Raw genomic sequence first — 14,716 nt, forward strand, 5'->3', positions numbered from 1 at the left:
AAGAATCACATAAGCATTCTGTTTTAGAATTTAAGTTGAGGCATCTTTTCAATATAAACTGTGGTTAGAAGTCGTGGTAGTATGCTTTATTCAGGTATCAAATAATTATGTACTGGGTAGCAGACAATTTATAGAAAGAATTTTTATCTTTATTTTTATTAGTATAATAGAAGTAAGATGTTTTCTTATAAGACACTGAAAATGAGGTAATAGTCATGATAGTATATAATAATAATAATAACGATAAAACTCTACTTTTTGTTTTAAACTTCACAATTTTTATACCATTAAACTGAAGAAGGGCCATGTGAGCTAAAAAGCAAGTTTAGCTCATGTTTAGCTATATTTAAAGAAATACTAGCACTCAAAATTATATAAATAAACATATAATTATGTATGTGAATGTTTATATACATGTATATAACTTTATTCATTATAATATTTTGGATAAAAGTAACACTATTTAATGTCAACTTGAACTGAAATAAACAATAAAGGCAAAATCCAGAGGTAGGGATGACCACAAACTTGGTACAATAATATCATTGCGAAGTTAAATTACTTTTAATGTTTTTGTTCTGCCATACTCAATATCTGTTCCAACCTAAGGTTGGTTGTACTCATAATTATGTTATGGCTGTGTTGGTTTCAGGCGTCATAGCACATATAACAATATTCAGAGGAGAGGAAGGATCATATCTGCTTGACTTTTTATTTTTAATAAGATATTCTCTACTAGAAGCCTGCTGCAGACTTCCTTATATCTCACTGGTAAGAACCTGGATCTCATTCTCATAGCTTAATCAAATAACTATATACAACCATAATTATCTCAGACTCTGTATGTTGAAGAGAATGGATATTTGGAACCAATAATTATAGAAGCTACAATAACTCAAACTTATTTAGATAAAATGATGAATGGATTTTAAAGTTCAAGCTTTACTGAGTGAGTGATTTATTTTTTCAAGCCCCTGAATAATAAAATTAATATGCACATTTTAAAGAACACCTGTACATTGTTTAGTTAATCACAGAATAAACGTATGACATATTATATATTACATAACATATACTAATTACAAAACACAGTTAAACGGTTGAAAATATTAGACCAGGGACTTCCAGGAAGATGGCAGATATATAACAGCAAGCAACAAATGTCCTCTGAGATAGTCGACTTAGATTCCAAAAATAATACAGCGTGGGGAGTCTCAAACGGAGGGAGTTACACCCTCCCAATCCAGGAACAAATTAAGCTGAGAAAAACCCATTAAAAATACAGTCCCAGTGACATGATCAGAAGAGCTACAGTCTCAGTGCTGCTGCTTGAACTCCCTGCTTAGACTCACTGTCGCTGCTGTGCTTGAACTAGCGCAGTCAGGATAGCCCACCAACTTCAACTCACTGGAGAGGCGTTGACACCCAGGGCAGGAGTTGGCGAACTGAATTGAGAGTAGAGCTCTCAAAGTAGAGCTACTTTGACCTGTGGTGAGTGAGAGGAATAAAAACTTTTCCATAGAGAAGGAGGAGCCCCAACAACAACATTGTGGGACCAGGCAGATAGGCTAAAACAAGGAACAGTGGTGACTTCAGCCGGCTTCTCCCTTCTCAAGTGGGATAGGTGGCGTGCACCCAAGCTGGGTAATGTCATAGACTAAGACCCAATAGTCTAGCCCAAATCAAGTCCCTATGCCTGGCAGTGCAGCCTAATGCAGTGAAGCCTTCAGCAGGTTGACTGACCTGGAGGGGTGGGCCCATCATAGGCTGCCCCAGTCTATGTCTCCCTAGTATAATCCAGTGGGTGAGAACATCTTCCAAGCGTGAATCAAGCAAACTGTAACCAAAAAAGAAAGAAACTGGACCTCCTATATATGCTTGTATGGAAGGAATAAAAATTATGGGAAGAGGGAACAACAAGAAGGGGTCCTCAGTTGCCAGTCCTGAGACCATTTATCCAGGAAAGGTAAATGCAAAGGAGAATTAGGACAGCAAACACGCAATATCAGACAAGGCACCAATAGACATATAACAATATCTTTGGGACCTCATAGATAAGTTCAAAAGTGAAATATTTAACCAAGTAAATCAAAATATAAGTAGAATAGTTAAAGAAATGCTAAGCACCTCCTGAGGAGAAAAAAAAAAAACAGATGGAACAATGGAAGAACAAAAAAGAAAGGGGGAGAATTGTTTGATGGAGAAAATAGAGAAAACATAGAATACATGAAGCAGATTCAAAGAGATTACCAGGATATTAAAAACTACATGGAAATCTGGCAAAACTACTTGAAAGAAACTAAGCATAGACTCTCCCAACTGAGGGCAGGTTTGCAATGTGGGACCATGAAAGGAAAAATTTCTTAAAAATAACAAAGAAACAAGCAGTAATGATACAAAGGCTACAAGATGACAAGACAATTTATAAGTTGAAAATAAAGAATGTGAATGAAGAAGCAGGGGTACAAACAAAGGAACTGCAAAGGGTACTCACAGAAATAATTAAGGAAAATTTCCCAAACATATGAAAAGGAAAAGATACTCAGACATATGAGGCCTACAGAACTCCAGCCACCTACAACCAAAACAGAACTACACCCAGGCATATAATAATCAAGATTCCAGAAATCCAATATAAGAACAGAATATTAAAAAGCTGTCAGAGACAAGAAACATCAAGTACAAGGGAAAGTCCAACAGAATTACGTCAGACTACTCGGCACAAACCATCAAATTGAGAAGAGTGTGTGACAAAATAATCCAAGGCTTGAAAGAAAATAATCACCAGCCAAAATTGATCTATCCTGCACAACTGCCCCTAGAATTTAATGGAGAAATAAGATGCCTCCAAGATAAAGAAGAACTGGAGGAATTTGCAGTCACCAATCCAACTCTACAGAGAATACTACAGGACATTCTAAAGAGAGAGAAAAGCACCAAGATTTCAGGAACAGTGGCAGAGAGGCCCCCAATGAATGGAACAAAAAGCAAAATGAAGAAGACAAACAGACAACTAGTGATGGAAAAAGAACACAACAGAAATGAGGCAGAGAAGGTTGGATATAATTTCTAATATAGATGGCCTAGGTACACTAACTTAAAGGAAAAAAGAGAGAATCAAGACAGAGTGGATCAAGAGGTAGAGTCCACCAAAATGCTCTTTATAGGGAATATAACTAACCTGAAGAAGGATATATGGACCAAAATAAAATAGGAGAAAACAGAACTTGATGTGATAAGGAACCACATAAGAGTGTAATAAGGAACCATACATAAGAGAGTAATAAGGGCAAATAGTCCAGTACTTATGGATAGGTTGAAAAGACAGGCTTTAATAAATGAAGAAATACAGCTAGAGATCAAGTCCAGGAGTGAGAAAGTTCAGAAACACTTAGCAGTTTCCCCCCTTATATAAAACCAAGAGTGTTGGGTAGATCCAAAAATACAAGTACACCCTGGGGGAGTGAAAGGGGAGGAATAGTCTTTAAAAAAAGACAATAGAAGATACTGCTAATAGTGTATCAGGAATTAAAACCCATATTACTCACACCACTCTGCTTGGATGGAACTTGTTCCATCCCAGTTTATATATAAGTCCTGGATCTGAGGGCACAGACAGCTGTCCCGAAGATATCAGGACATAGCACAGTGGTTATATATAATTTGCTATTAACTTAATCTGAATCCTTGTATGACTTATAGTGTTGTATCTTGACTGATCTTAGTTAAATCTGATTTTTGATTGCTGATTATTATTGACAGATTTTACTCAAAACTGATCAGTTGATGGTATCAAGTTGGAGAGTATAGACAACTACACTGAAATGACAATAATTCACTATGATACCCATTCTGATTTGACTACTACCTGTTTTTCTAGCTCTACACTATCTACAAAGATGTATTTCTGTAATGAACTGATATAAGCAATTATACTTTATCTGATAATGTAGCCAATTCTGTAGATCATAACAAGAGATAGCACAGTAACCATGACAGAACTCCTTGTATGGTAGTTTTACATGTCTTTTTACTTTTATGTGTCTATAGGAATATGTTTTGTTCTGTATTGTTCTGTTCTGTTTCTCACTCTAATACAGAAAGATAGAAATACATGTCAAGACTCATGCTTGCGTAAAACCTATGAGCAGTTTATGAGAACTGTTGAAGAGATCTTATGACACATGATGAAATGAACAAACACTTTGAAGGAAAAAAAGAGGCACTGCAGTACCTAGTGCTGATTCTGGAGTGTCATGATGTAAAATCCAGCAATACTATTGAGCTTTGTTCAGAATGATTTTAATCTACTATGTTTTGTTTGGTCTCAACATAAATGAAGGTATGGATAAATGCATACATGTCTAAGTGTATAGGATTGATAGCCATATTACTTAGTTTTTGATGGATAGTTGAACGTAAGTGTTTGCAGTCTCCCTGGTTGAATTCCCATTTATATGCTCCATTTTCTTGGACAATTATTTGTGGTGGGACAATATGGAAACATTAACCTAATGATTTTTTACTGTTTTTTGCTTTGAAAGTATGTACTATTTCTGCCCATTTTCTGTTTTGTTTTGTCTTTCTTTAAATTAAAAAATAGGAAAAGTTAGACCAGAAAACAAAAGTACATATGCTTTAGTACAGTGTGATTTTTATTCATGTTATCAACTTTACAACATATGTAATATACACCACATATGTGGTAATATACACTAATATGTGTATATTAGTATTGAATAAATCCACAATTTTACATTAAAATTTTATTTGAAATTGTTTAATTTAATCTCTCATTATATGAGGAAATCAGAGAAATTATTTTCTTAGGGCCACACTATTAATTGTAACCACAGTAAGGATTAGACCTGTCTCCTTGATTCAAGTTCAAGTTTCTTTTGGAAAATGTGGCACTCTTTTTGCTCAGTGCAAAATATAAAATATATTTATACTCATACTAAATATAAAAAGATTATGAGCTCTAGATCTCTCACACCTTTCTAGAATAGGTTGCCTTTATTATTCACCCTCAGTTTTAGAACAGGTTTGGTATTATATTCTTTAAATACCCATTCATATCTTACATTGAAGAAAATGTTTATCTTTTTCCCTTAGTTCCACTAGCTAGTTCAGAAAAAGAAGTCTTTTCATTAAGTCAGAATATTTTTTAATGTTTTTTTGGTTGTGAGAGTTTAGTTTATATTTTTGTGAGCTAGCTATAGGTGAAATAGTAATTTCTGGTATGAATGAAAGACTATTACTAATTGGCTATATGATTTATATTCAATGAGGTGCAATTTGTCTCATCTGTACATTGAAAAGATAATCATTATGTAGTGTTAGAATTACTAGTGGTGCTTACCTCAGCTAAGAATTCTTCCTTATATCCTTTGCCTTGAATATCACTGTGTATTTTTCACATGTTAAGGCAGGATTATGAAGCACTGGTAAGGATTTTCCCTGTGTTCTTTACCTGCAGCCTCCTGAAATGAGTGAGGGAGAGTAGTATAACATGGAGCTGATGTTTCCTTGTTCAAAGAAACAGAAAAACCAAAGTCACCCACCTCATACTAAAAAGAGGTAAAGTTTTTCCTTGTTTTTGTCTGTTTTCTGAAAACACTGTGAAATGTATAAAAAAAATAGTTGTCTGTATATAGTAGATATGACACGTCTGTTTTTTATATACAAAGTGTATTTCTGTGTAAAACTCGATGAGATAGGGTCAGGATAAACAATGATTTTTTAATAGTAAATTCCAGAATAAATATTTATGTTGTCCTAGTTCCGAGGTCTTTATAATGTTAATATATATTTTGCCTTTTGATTTTGCACAAAATTTCCATGGCATGTTGTTGTAGCAATCCTGGGAATAATATGTTCTTTCCTCCTGCTAGCAATTGTAGGCTTAGGATATATGTGTGAGTATGAGGTATACTATTTCTTATGAAAATAGTGATTGAAAAATGAGATACTATAATTGCTGAATTTCTGGTGAGTCTTATAGTGGTCATTTTGGTAGTTATGATAGAGTTGATCACGATGTGAATAATGATGATGATTTTATTATTTTACTATTATTCAGTTTTTGTGCCACATAAAATTGTGTAGAGCTATTATTACATAAAAATTTCATCGCTAAGTGCAATGCAGTACATATATAAAATAGCTTTTGTACCCAAAGTGATATTTCATATCAATTTTTAACAAATATATTAATATAGTTGCTTTCAGTATCTTTTTTCCTTATGTTAATGATTTTGTTCATTCAGCAATGAATGTTGACTATCTTCTGTGAGTCAGGAAGTATTTATGGCACTAAAGTTACAGAAATTTTAAAAAATCAACTCTCAATGAGATCAGTTAAAAGAGTAAGAGGTTTTTGGTGCAGCATTTTTTAAAACTATATTATCAGTGCTATGATACTAGCAAAAAAACACCAGCCATATTTGATTGAATGGGTGAGAGAAAAATTAGTGATTTCATTTTGGGTCACATTTACACACTTTTGTGGATATAATTATGTAATATGTTATAGTAAAGAAAAGAAGAACACTAGGTATGGTTTGCTTTTATGTGTTGATAATGGTAAAGATTCCGATACTGTGACCTATCAGTAGAGATGTCCAGAGTAGTTTGGAAATGTTTATGTCTCTAGAGTGGACATTTGGAAACAGATACAGAGCATCAGCAGATATATGCCATGACTCAGTATCTAGAGATTCAGAGAGATACTTACATGGAGAGATGAATTGTAGATTTGTCAATAAATAAAGCGTGAAGTTGAAGATTTGATTGAAGAAGACCAGTGTTGCAAAACCATGTAGTAGCATGTTACATTAGAAGGTGTCAGACTGATGATCCTCAGAATAAATAAACATTGCATGATAGCTGGAATATGAGAAAACAGTGAAAAATTGGTATTTGGATTAGATAGCTAGGAGGTAATAAAAATAGTATGAGATCATGAAGAATAGGCTCAAGATAGTCAATAGTTAAGCTGATATAATGGCCAAAAATATGATTATTAAATTGAGCACAGGAGAAAATCACTAACATGATTTGCTAGTGTAGATTCAAAGGAATTGTGATAATGTCAAAACAGATCATAATGACTAAAAATAGTTGGAAGTGTAGGAATTAGATAGTGCACATAAAAATTATTTTGAAAGTTATCACTGAGCAAAAATTTTTCCCAAGGGTTTATAGTCGGTGTATCCACATGATCTCTTATATTTTTCTTATTTTTCTGTGTGTGGTAAATGATGCTTTTTATTTAAAAAAAAAAAGAAGCTAAAACCAAACAAATAAAACAGAACAAAGCCCATGAAAAACAAAACAATGAAAGTGATAGAGAACTTCAAAGCAAGACTATAGGAATCAGCAATGGCCACATAATACCTCTTGTTATCTCCAAAATAACTGTCCAGACCATCAGACATAGGCATGTAAAATTAACCAATCCATACAAGATCTAACTTACTTCTTTATTTCAGTTGTTATCTTTTCAGAAGTTTCAGCGGCGTGACTTCTACGTTCTAATAGAAGAGTAAAGATGCTGTCTGTGTCTCTTGAGCCTGTTCTGTGTGGGCTGGAGGTCTGAGATTCTATTTTGCTCCTTTGTCTTGATGTTTTCCTTTGTTCTTCCAAATCAGCCCATCTTGGGGATTTCTTACATTTGCTGCCAGTCCCTCGGTGTAGGTGACTGGAATAGGCATCTGGGTTCCTCCAATCTAGTGTTCCTGGATTGGTGGAGATGCACCATGGTGGTGGGATTTTGGGGTGTAGTTTCTTCTCTGGGCCCATAGTAGGCTTGCTGGATATCTCCAGGCCACTGGCATGGGGCACGGGGGCATGGCTTCTTCCTATAAAATCCATTTAGTCCTAATAAGCCTAGATTTGATTCAGCTTTGATAAATCTTTGAAGATCTTTTGTCTCTCGGTGACAATAGGGTATGAAGATCTCTTGTTATGATTGTATAACTGCTTATCTGATTTTCCATGTCTACCAATATGCCTTATGTAGTTGGGTGCTCCCATACTAAGCACACATATATTTATGATTATTATGGCATTTGTGATATCTCCAGCTGTCTCATGGCTCACTGACCACAATCAATTTTGTGTTATTCTTCCTTGCTTTGTTTTGTAGTTTTGGGTTGATTTCTCATGGTCTCTTGCTATTCTTAGGATATCTTTTTTTTCATGATTACTAGCTACAATTCTCTTTAAGATCTGAAATTCTATCCTTTCCTTCTTTCAGTCTGTTGCATATAGATTCAATGGAAGTTTTAATCTCCTAGATCTCTTTTTGAAATCCCTTTTATGGAATCTATTTTTCTTCTATATCGGGTATGTTGGGTACTTTTCTTCTATGTTGGGTATTTTTTCTAAACTTAACTGTTGTTTTATTTGTGTCTTCTCTAATATCTTTGATTTTAAGCGTAATTTCTTTTTGTTTCTGAGAGATCACTTTCTCTATATCCTTTTCTATTTGTTTTTTCACTTCTATTATTATCAGTTCATAAAGTTCCAGTGTTTGACTTCTACCTTCATCCATCTTGTTGACTTTTAGGTCTCTCCTCGGTAAGCTGCGGGTCTGGGGCCACACCCTCCCTCTGCATTTTGCCATTCCCACCTTCTCTTTTTCTCATTTGTCTTCTATGTTGATGATATGTAGGTCTATCACTAGCATTGAGGCCTCTCTCAAGGAGGAAAAGAGATGTTCTTTCCTCAGCGATGTCCACCAGTAGTCTCTACAGATATTCCAAGAACCTACCTACCTCTGAAATTTGCAATTCTGTGATAATGTCCATGTTGTATTCCAGACATGTGCTTGGTGTGAAGACAATCTTGTCCTCTGGTTGTGGGGACTGGGACTGGTCTTCAGATGCTTTCTTGTCCCTGGCCACGCTGGTCTGTTATCCTTGGTCTTGTGGTTCCCATTGGTCTTACACACTTGCAATCCGCCTGCTTTCCAGAATATAGTGGAGGAGTCCTGGATTGCAAACTCACTGTCTTCCAGCAGCTCTCTCTCCAAGATATAATCAAAATGATCCTTTTTAATACATCCTAAAACAGGATTTTTACACCTCTATTTATGAGATGTATTCATGTGTAGTTTTCTCTGTTTTTTCCTTCTTTTCCTTTGGTGCTTGGTTTTGTCTAATTTGGGTATCAGAATACTACTAGCTTCATAGAATAATTTGGGATGTGTTTCCGCCTCTTCTATTTTTTTTATTCTGATGTTGTCTTACTTAAGCACCATGTTTTGTTTGTCTTGTCTTCCATTAACTTAAAATTTTTGCATTTCCTTGAATAGTTTGTTGCTCTGATATGGTACCTGAAGGTCTCAAAAGCCAAGAGGACTTCTCTCTAGGTGCTTCCCTTAAAGGGAATGAATATGGAAAGGGATGGGCCCCAGAAATGAGAACATCAGTTTAGGTGTTTTCATGTGTATTCATATTCAAGCACTTTTAACATCAGGACACCAAGGTGGTAGGAGAGGCACAGCTGGAGCCTTATATGTTTCTAAAAGAAATATAACACTTACAACTCTTTGGAAGATGATGTGGTACTACCTATTAAAGCTGAACACAACTCAGCAATTCTAATAATACAAGAGAAATAAATGTAGATACATGCAATCCACATCTATAAAAGTGTTCACTGCAATGCTATGCACCATACTATACATCTGAAAAATACCTAAATAACCACTGGTGCAAAATTATGATATTTTCATAAAAAGGAATTTTTGCAGAAGTCAGTAAGATGAATTGTAGTAGTATATAACAATGTGGGTGAATATTAGCATGACAATATAAAGTGAAAAAAAGTAGGAGCCAAGTTCTTTGTGTACATTTTTACAAGTATAATTTTAGAACATTAAAATCTTAAAGACAAAAATAAGGATAATTTTACGGTACGTAAGACAATAAAAGTAGGTATAAAATGAATCAAGGGAATAATCACCACCATAGGACTGTGATAGTTACATTTTGTGAAATGCTAAGGAATGGGCTGGAGTGAAATATATAAATATATAAATATACAAATAGATACATGTAAGGGTAAGGAATTAGCTACAGTTTTAAAAAAGCAAGAAACTAAAAAGGCATCTAAATAATTAAATGTAAATTCTCTATATCATGTTGAGAATATCTCCCAAATTAAGGATTGTAAATAAAACTATTTTATGCATCTAGAGCCTGAAGTTTTAAAGGTGGCATGTCTGTTATTAAGGGTAGGGAAAAGAAGTAACAGAAATTTGGGGAAAAGAATGATGTAGCATTATCATACACAAGAGAATGAAAGGTTAGAGGGAAAATGCTGAGAATAGAGGAGAGAAAGAAAATATTCCTAAGGCTACAACAGAAGATGAAATCCACAACACAAGTGGGAACTTCACACTTCTTCAGTGAATAGCAAATTTCGTGAAACAAATGTGTATATGTATTTTTCAGGGGAAAAGCAACGAAGTTATGATTTATGTTTGGTGGCCACTGTTTCTATGTGAAGTAGTAAACCAGGCCCTCTTCTGAGAGTGAGACTCAAGGGGGATGGAGTATAATTTAGGAAAAGATTAACTCTTGAAATAATGGTTGAATTGAGGAAAGACTGAATCAGTAAGCCTTATGTTTTATATCTATGTCCCTACACAAACTTCATGACTTCAATGCTGCAGCGTTTGGATGATGACTGGATCATGGGGGAATGACACTAATTAGTGAACTCACTGATAAGTTGATAGCTATCTGTGATGTTGAAAGGTGGAGTTTCCCAGTCTGAAGAGGCAGGTCACTGTGGGCATGGCCTGGGATAGTCTGTCTTCCTTTCGTATCCCTCCTTGATCCTCACTGCTTCTTGTCCTGCCTTAGAGCCCTTCAACAATGCAATGTACAGTGAACAAAAATAAACTTTTCCTTCTTTGAACTGTGGGTGCCCATACTGTGGTAACATGTCTCCGCAATGAGCAACGTGACTAAGACAGTCAGCATGCTATGGTAAAGGGCTAAACTGTAATGAAAACTTTAAATTTTGAGCAACATTAACCTACGTCTTTGCAGTTTTGTGACTTTTGTCATGTCAGTTTTAATCATTTGTGGGAAGAAGAGGAGATGATCAGTGGAGAATGTTCCAGAGCTAGTGTTTCACATGACAGGTGTGCATAACCAGCATGATACAAGATTATCAGACTTACTGCAAAAAGTTGGGCTAATATACTACACTATTTGAATTGGGGAAGGAAATAAGGAGAGGAGAAGGGATTTGATCACAAGAAAATGGTACTATTTAAGCCAAGCATAGTGGCACATGCCTATAGTCACAGCATTCTGAAAGGTCAAGGAAGGAGGATAGTTAGTTCCAGTCCATCCTGGGCAATTTAGTGAGACCTTGTCTTAAAGTTTGGGATGTAGTAGACTTCCGGGAGGACATGGTGGATAGATAAGAGCAGCTACCGAGGCTCTCTGAGATAGCCAGCTTAGATTCCAGGAATGGTGCTGTATGGGGAGTCATAAGAGGAGGCGATATACCCTGCTGACTCAGGAACAAGCTAAGCTGAGAGAAACCAACTGGAAATGCAATCCCAGTGCTACAACTGGAACAGCTAAAATCTCAGTGCCAAAGCTGGAACCCATGCCTCTGGAAACCATGGCTTGAATTTCCTGCCACTGTTGCTGCATCTGAATCTGCACAGTAGGGATAGAGGCATGAAAGATTTGAGAGTGAGAATGGGTGAACTGAATTGAGAGCAGAGCCTGTGGGAGCCCTGCATCAACCTGAAGTGAGTCAGAGGAACAGGGACCCTTCCATAGTCTAGGAGGCTCCAATAGAGGACATTCTGGGACTGGGCAGACTAGCCGGAACAGGATGCTGCAGAGACTTCTGTCACATATTACCCTCTCAAGCAGGATTGGTGGGGAGTGCTTGACTTGGGTGACACTATGGACTAAGACGCAGTAGGCTAGCCCAAGCCAGGTTCATGTGCCTGGCAGTGCACCCTAATGCAGTGAAGCCTTCAGCAGTTTGACTGACCTGGAGGCGTGGGCCCAGCCTAGGCTGCCCAGGTCTATGTCTCCCTAGTACACTGCAGTAGATGGGAACACCTAACCGGTATGGTTCAAAAAAAAAAAAAAAAAAAACTGTAACCAAAAAGAAAGAAACTGGGCCTCCTATATATGCTTGTATGGAAGGAACAAAAAGTATGGGAAGAGGGAGCAACAAGAAAGGGCCCTCAGTCCCCATCCAGAGAACACTGATCCAGGAAAGGTAAGTGCAAAGGAGAATGAGGACAGAAAACATGCAGTATCAGGCACGGCACCAATAGACATAAAGCAATATTTCTGGGATGTCATAGGTGAGTTCAAAAGTGGAGTATTTAATCAAGTAAAGCAAGATATAAGTAGACTAGTTAAAGAAATGCTAAGCACCTCCCAAGAAAAAACAAATGGTGGAATGGAAGAACAGAAAAAAAGAGGAGAATTTTTAATGGTGAAAATAAAGAAAATGTAGAATACATGAAGCAAGTTCAAAGAGACTACCAGGAAACTAAAAACTCTATTGAAACTTGGCGTAACAGCTTGAAAGAAACTAAGGATAGATTATCTGAACTGGAGGACAGATTTGTAATGTGAGAGCATGAAATGAAAAACTTCTTAAAAATAACAAGGAAACGAGCAGTAACAATACAAAGGCTAGAAGATGATAAGAGGATCTATAACTTAAGAATTAAGAATGTAAAGGAAGAATCAGGGATACAAACAAATGAACTACAAAGGATATTCTCAGAAATAAAGAGATCTTCCCTCCTATGGGAAAAGGTAAAGATACTCAGATCTATGAGGCATATAGGACCCCAGCCACCTACAACCCAAACAGAACTACACCCAGGTATATAATAATCAAAATTCCAGAAATCCAATAGAAGAACAGAATATTAAAAGCTGTCAGAGCAAGAAACACATCACTTACAAAGGAACATCCATCTGAATTACAGCAGACTTCTCTGCACAAACCATCAACTCACGAAGAGCATGGGGCAAAATAATTCAAGCTTTGAAAGACAATAACCTCCAGCCAAGATTGATATATCCTGCACAACTGTCCCTAGAAATTAATATAGAAAGAAACTTCTTCCAGGATAAAGAGGAGCTAAGGGAATTTTCAACCACCAATTCAACTCTACAGAGAATACTACAGGACATTCTAAAAGAGAAAAATACCGAGATGCTAGAAACAGTGGCAAAGAGGCCACAGTGAATGGAGCAGAAAGCAAAATGAAGAAGACAAGCTGAAAACTAATGACAGAAAAAGAGCTCAACAGAAATGAGGCAGAGAAAGTTGGGTGTTAGGGACAGCTATTTTGGAGAAAACAAGACATCATAATAGGTAGTGCTGATTTAATATCATCTTGTTTTGAAGTCCCATCAAGCTTTTGTTCTTCTGTCTCCATTGGTCTTAACATGTTGTGTCTTATTCGATTCTATTATATGTGATAATATAAACAAAAACTTTTATAGGCAAGTAGATAATACAGAAACCATTGTTCATTTTCTGTTAGTTGGTTCTAAATACCCTGTAATACCATCATTCTCTTGAATGATTTTACACTGTTTTGATATATTTGATGCTACAGTATACGAAGTTATAATCAAAGATTTCAAGGAAAGAGACATTATGGTAACTATTTTATGCTTGGGTATCTTGTGGTAAAACACTATTTTGCTTAAATGATTATGTTATGATCTGTGCTGTTTTGTTGTTATGTCTTCTTTTATCTCAATCTCCTTTTTTATTATTTTTCTTTATCTTTTTAATTAAGGGAAAATAAATAAATAACAGGATATATTATAGTAACCCACTTTGATTTCCTATTAACTTGATTTGAACCCTGTATTGCTCTCAACATCTTGTTTTGACTGATTTTACTCTATTCTGTTTTGCTTGATAGTACCAAGTTTGAGAGTATAGGCAGCAATTGTGGAGACAATAGGATTCACTATGATGCCCATTAATGTTTGACTATTATCTTCTTTTGAAGTCCTGTAATGTCACCAAAGTTTTGGTTTTATTGGTTTTGTTCTTTACTGTTTTGTTCAATTTTATTGTAACTGATGATATAGGCAATTCTTTTTACAATAACAAGAGGCATTATAGTAACCACTCTTGATCACCTTGTATTCTGTTTTTACACTATGTACTATGTCCATCCTTTTGATTTGACTGACTCTGTTTTTATAGGTCATATTTGGTTTTATTCTCTTCAAAAACAAGTAATAAGAACTATAGGAATAATAAAATCCAAAATGTGTAATAGTCATTGTAAAAAAGAGAGGAAAAGAAAGTGCTCTAATGGATATAACTGCATGTATATTTAAGCGTACAAGATAGATAATCATATTACTGAGTTTTTGTTGGATCATTGAACGGAACTGTTTGCAGTCTCACCGTTTGAATGTCCACTTTATATGCTTTAATTTTGTAACTTGAACAACTATTTCTAAGATGGCAATATGTAATCTATTAACTAGTGATTTCCTACAGTTTATTTTTTTTAATTCTGTATAACTTATACCCTTTTTCTGTTTTTTTTTTTTTGTTTTCTTTTTCTCCTTAAATAAAATTTTAAAAAATAGCTTGGGATGCAGGTAGTGCAAAAACCTTGGGTTCAATCTACAATACTGTCAACAAATTGAAGCCAACAAACTAGCCAAAC

The 14,716-nt window shown here is 35.5% G+C and overlaps 1 long non-coding RNA gene across 1 annotated transcript in view; it reads left to right on the forward strand.

Moving 5' to 3' along the window:
- The window catches only part of LOC134473635 (uncharacterized), a 28,689-nt gene extending 22,565 nt beyond the window's left edge, over window positions 1-6,124 (forward strand). The window contains exon 3 of the long non-coding RNA XR_010043987.1: window positions 5,480-6,124. This is a non-coding gene — a long non-coding RNA (uncharacterized LOC134473635). The remainder of the gene's footprint in view (window positions 1-5,479) is intronic.
- The last annotated feature ends 8,592 nt before the right edge of the window (window positions 6,125-14,716 follow it).

This window comes from Cavia porcellus, unplaced genomic scaffold, assembly GCF_034190915.1.
Source record: "Cavia porcellus strain 051 isolate PalLab524CR breed Dunkin Hartley unplaced genomic scaffold, mCavPor4.1 scaffold_27, whole genome shotgun sequence".
In the NCBI taxonomy this organism is placed as follows: domain Eukaryota; kingdom Metazoa; phylum Chordata; class Mammalia; order Rodentia; family Caviidae; genus Cavia; species Cavia porcellus.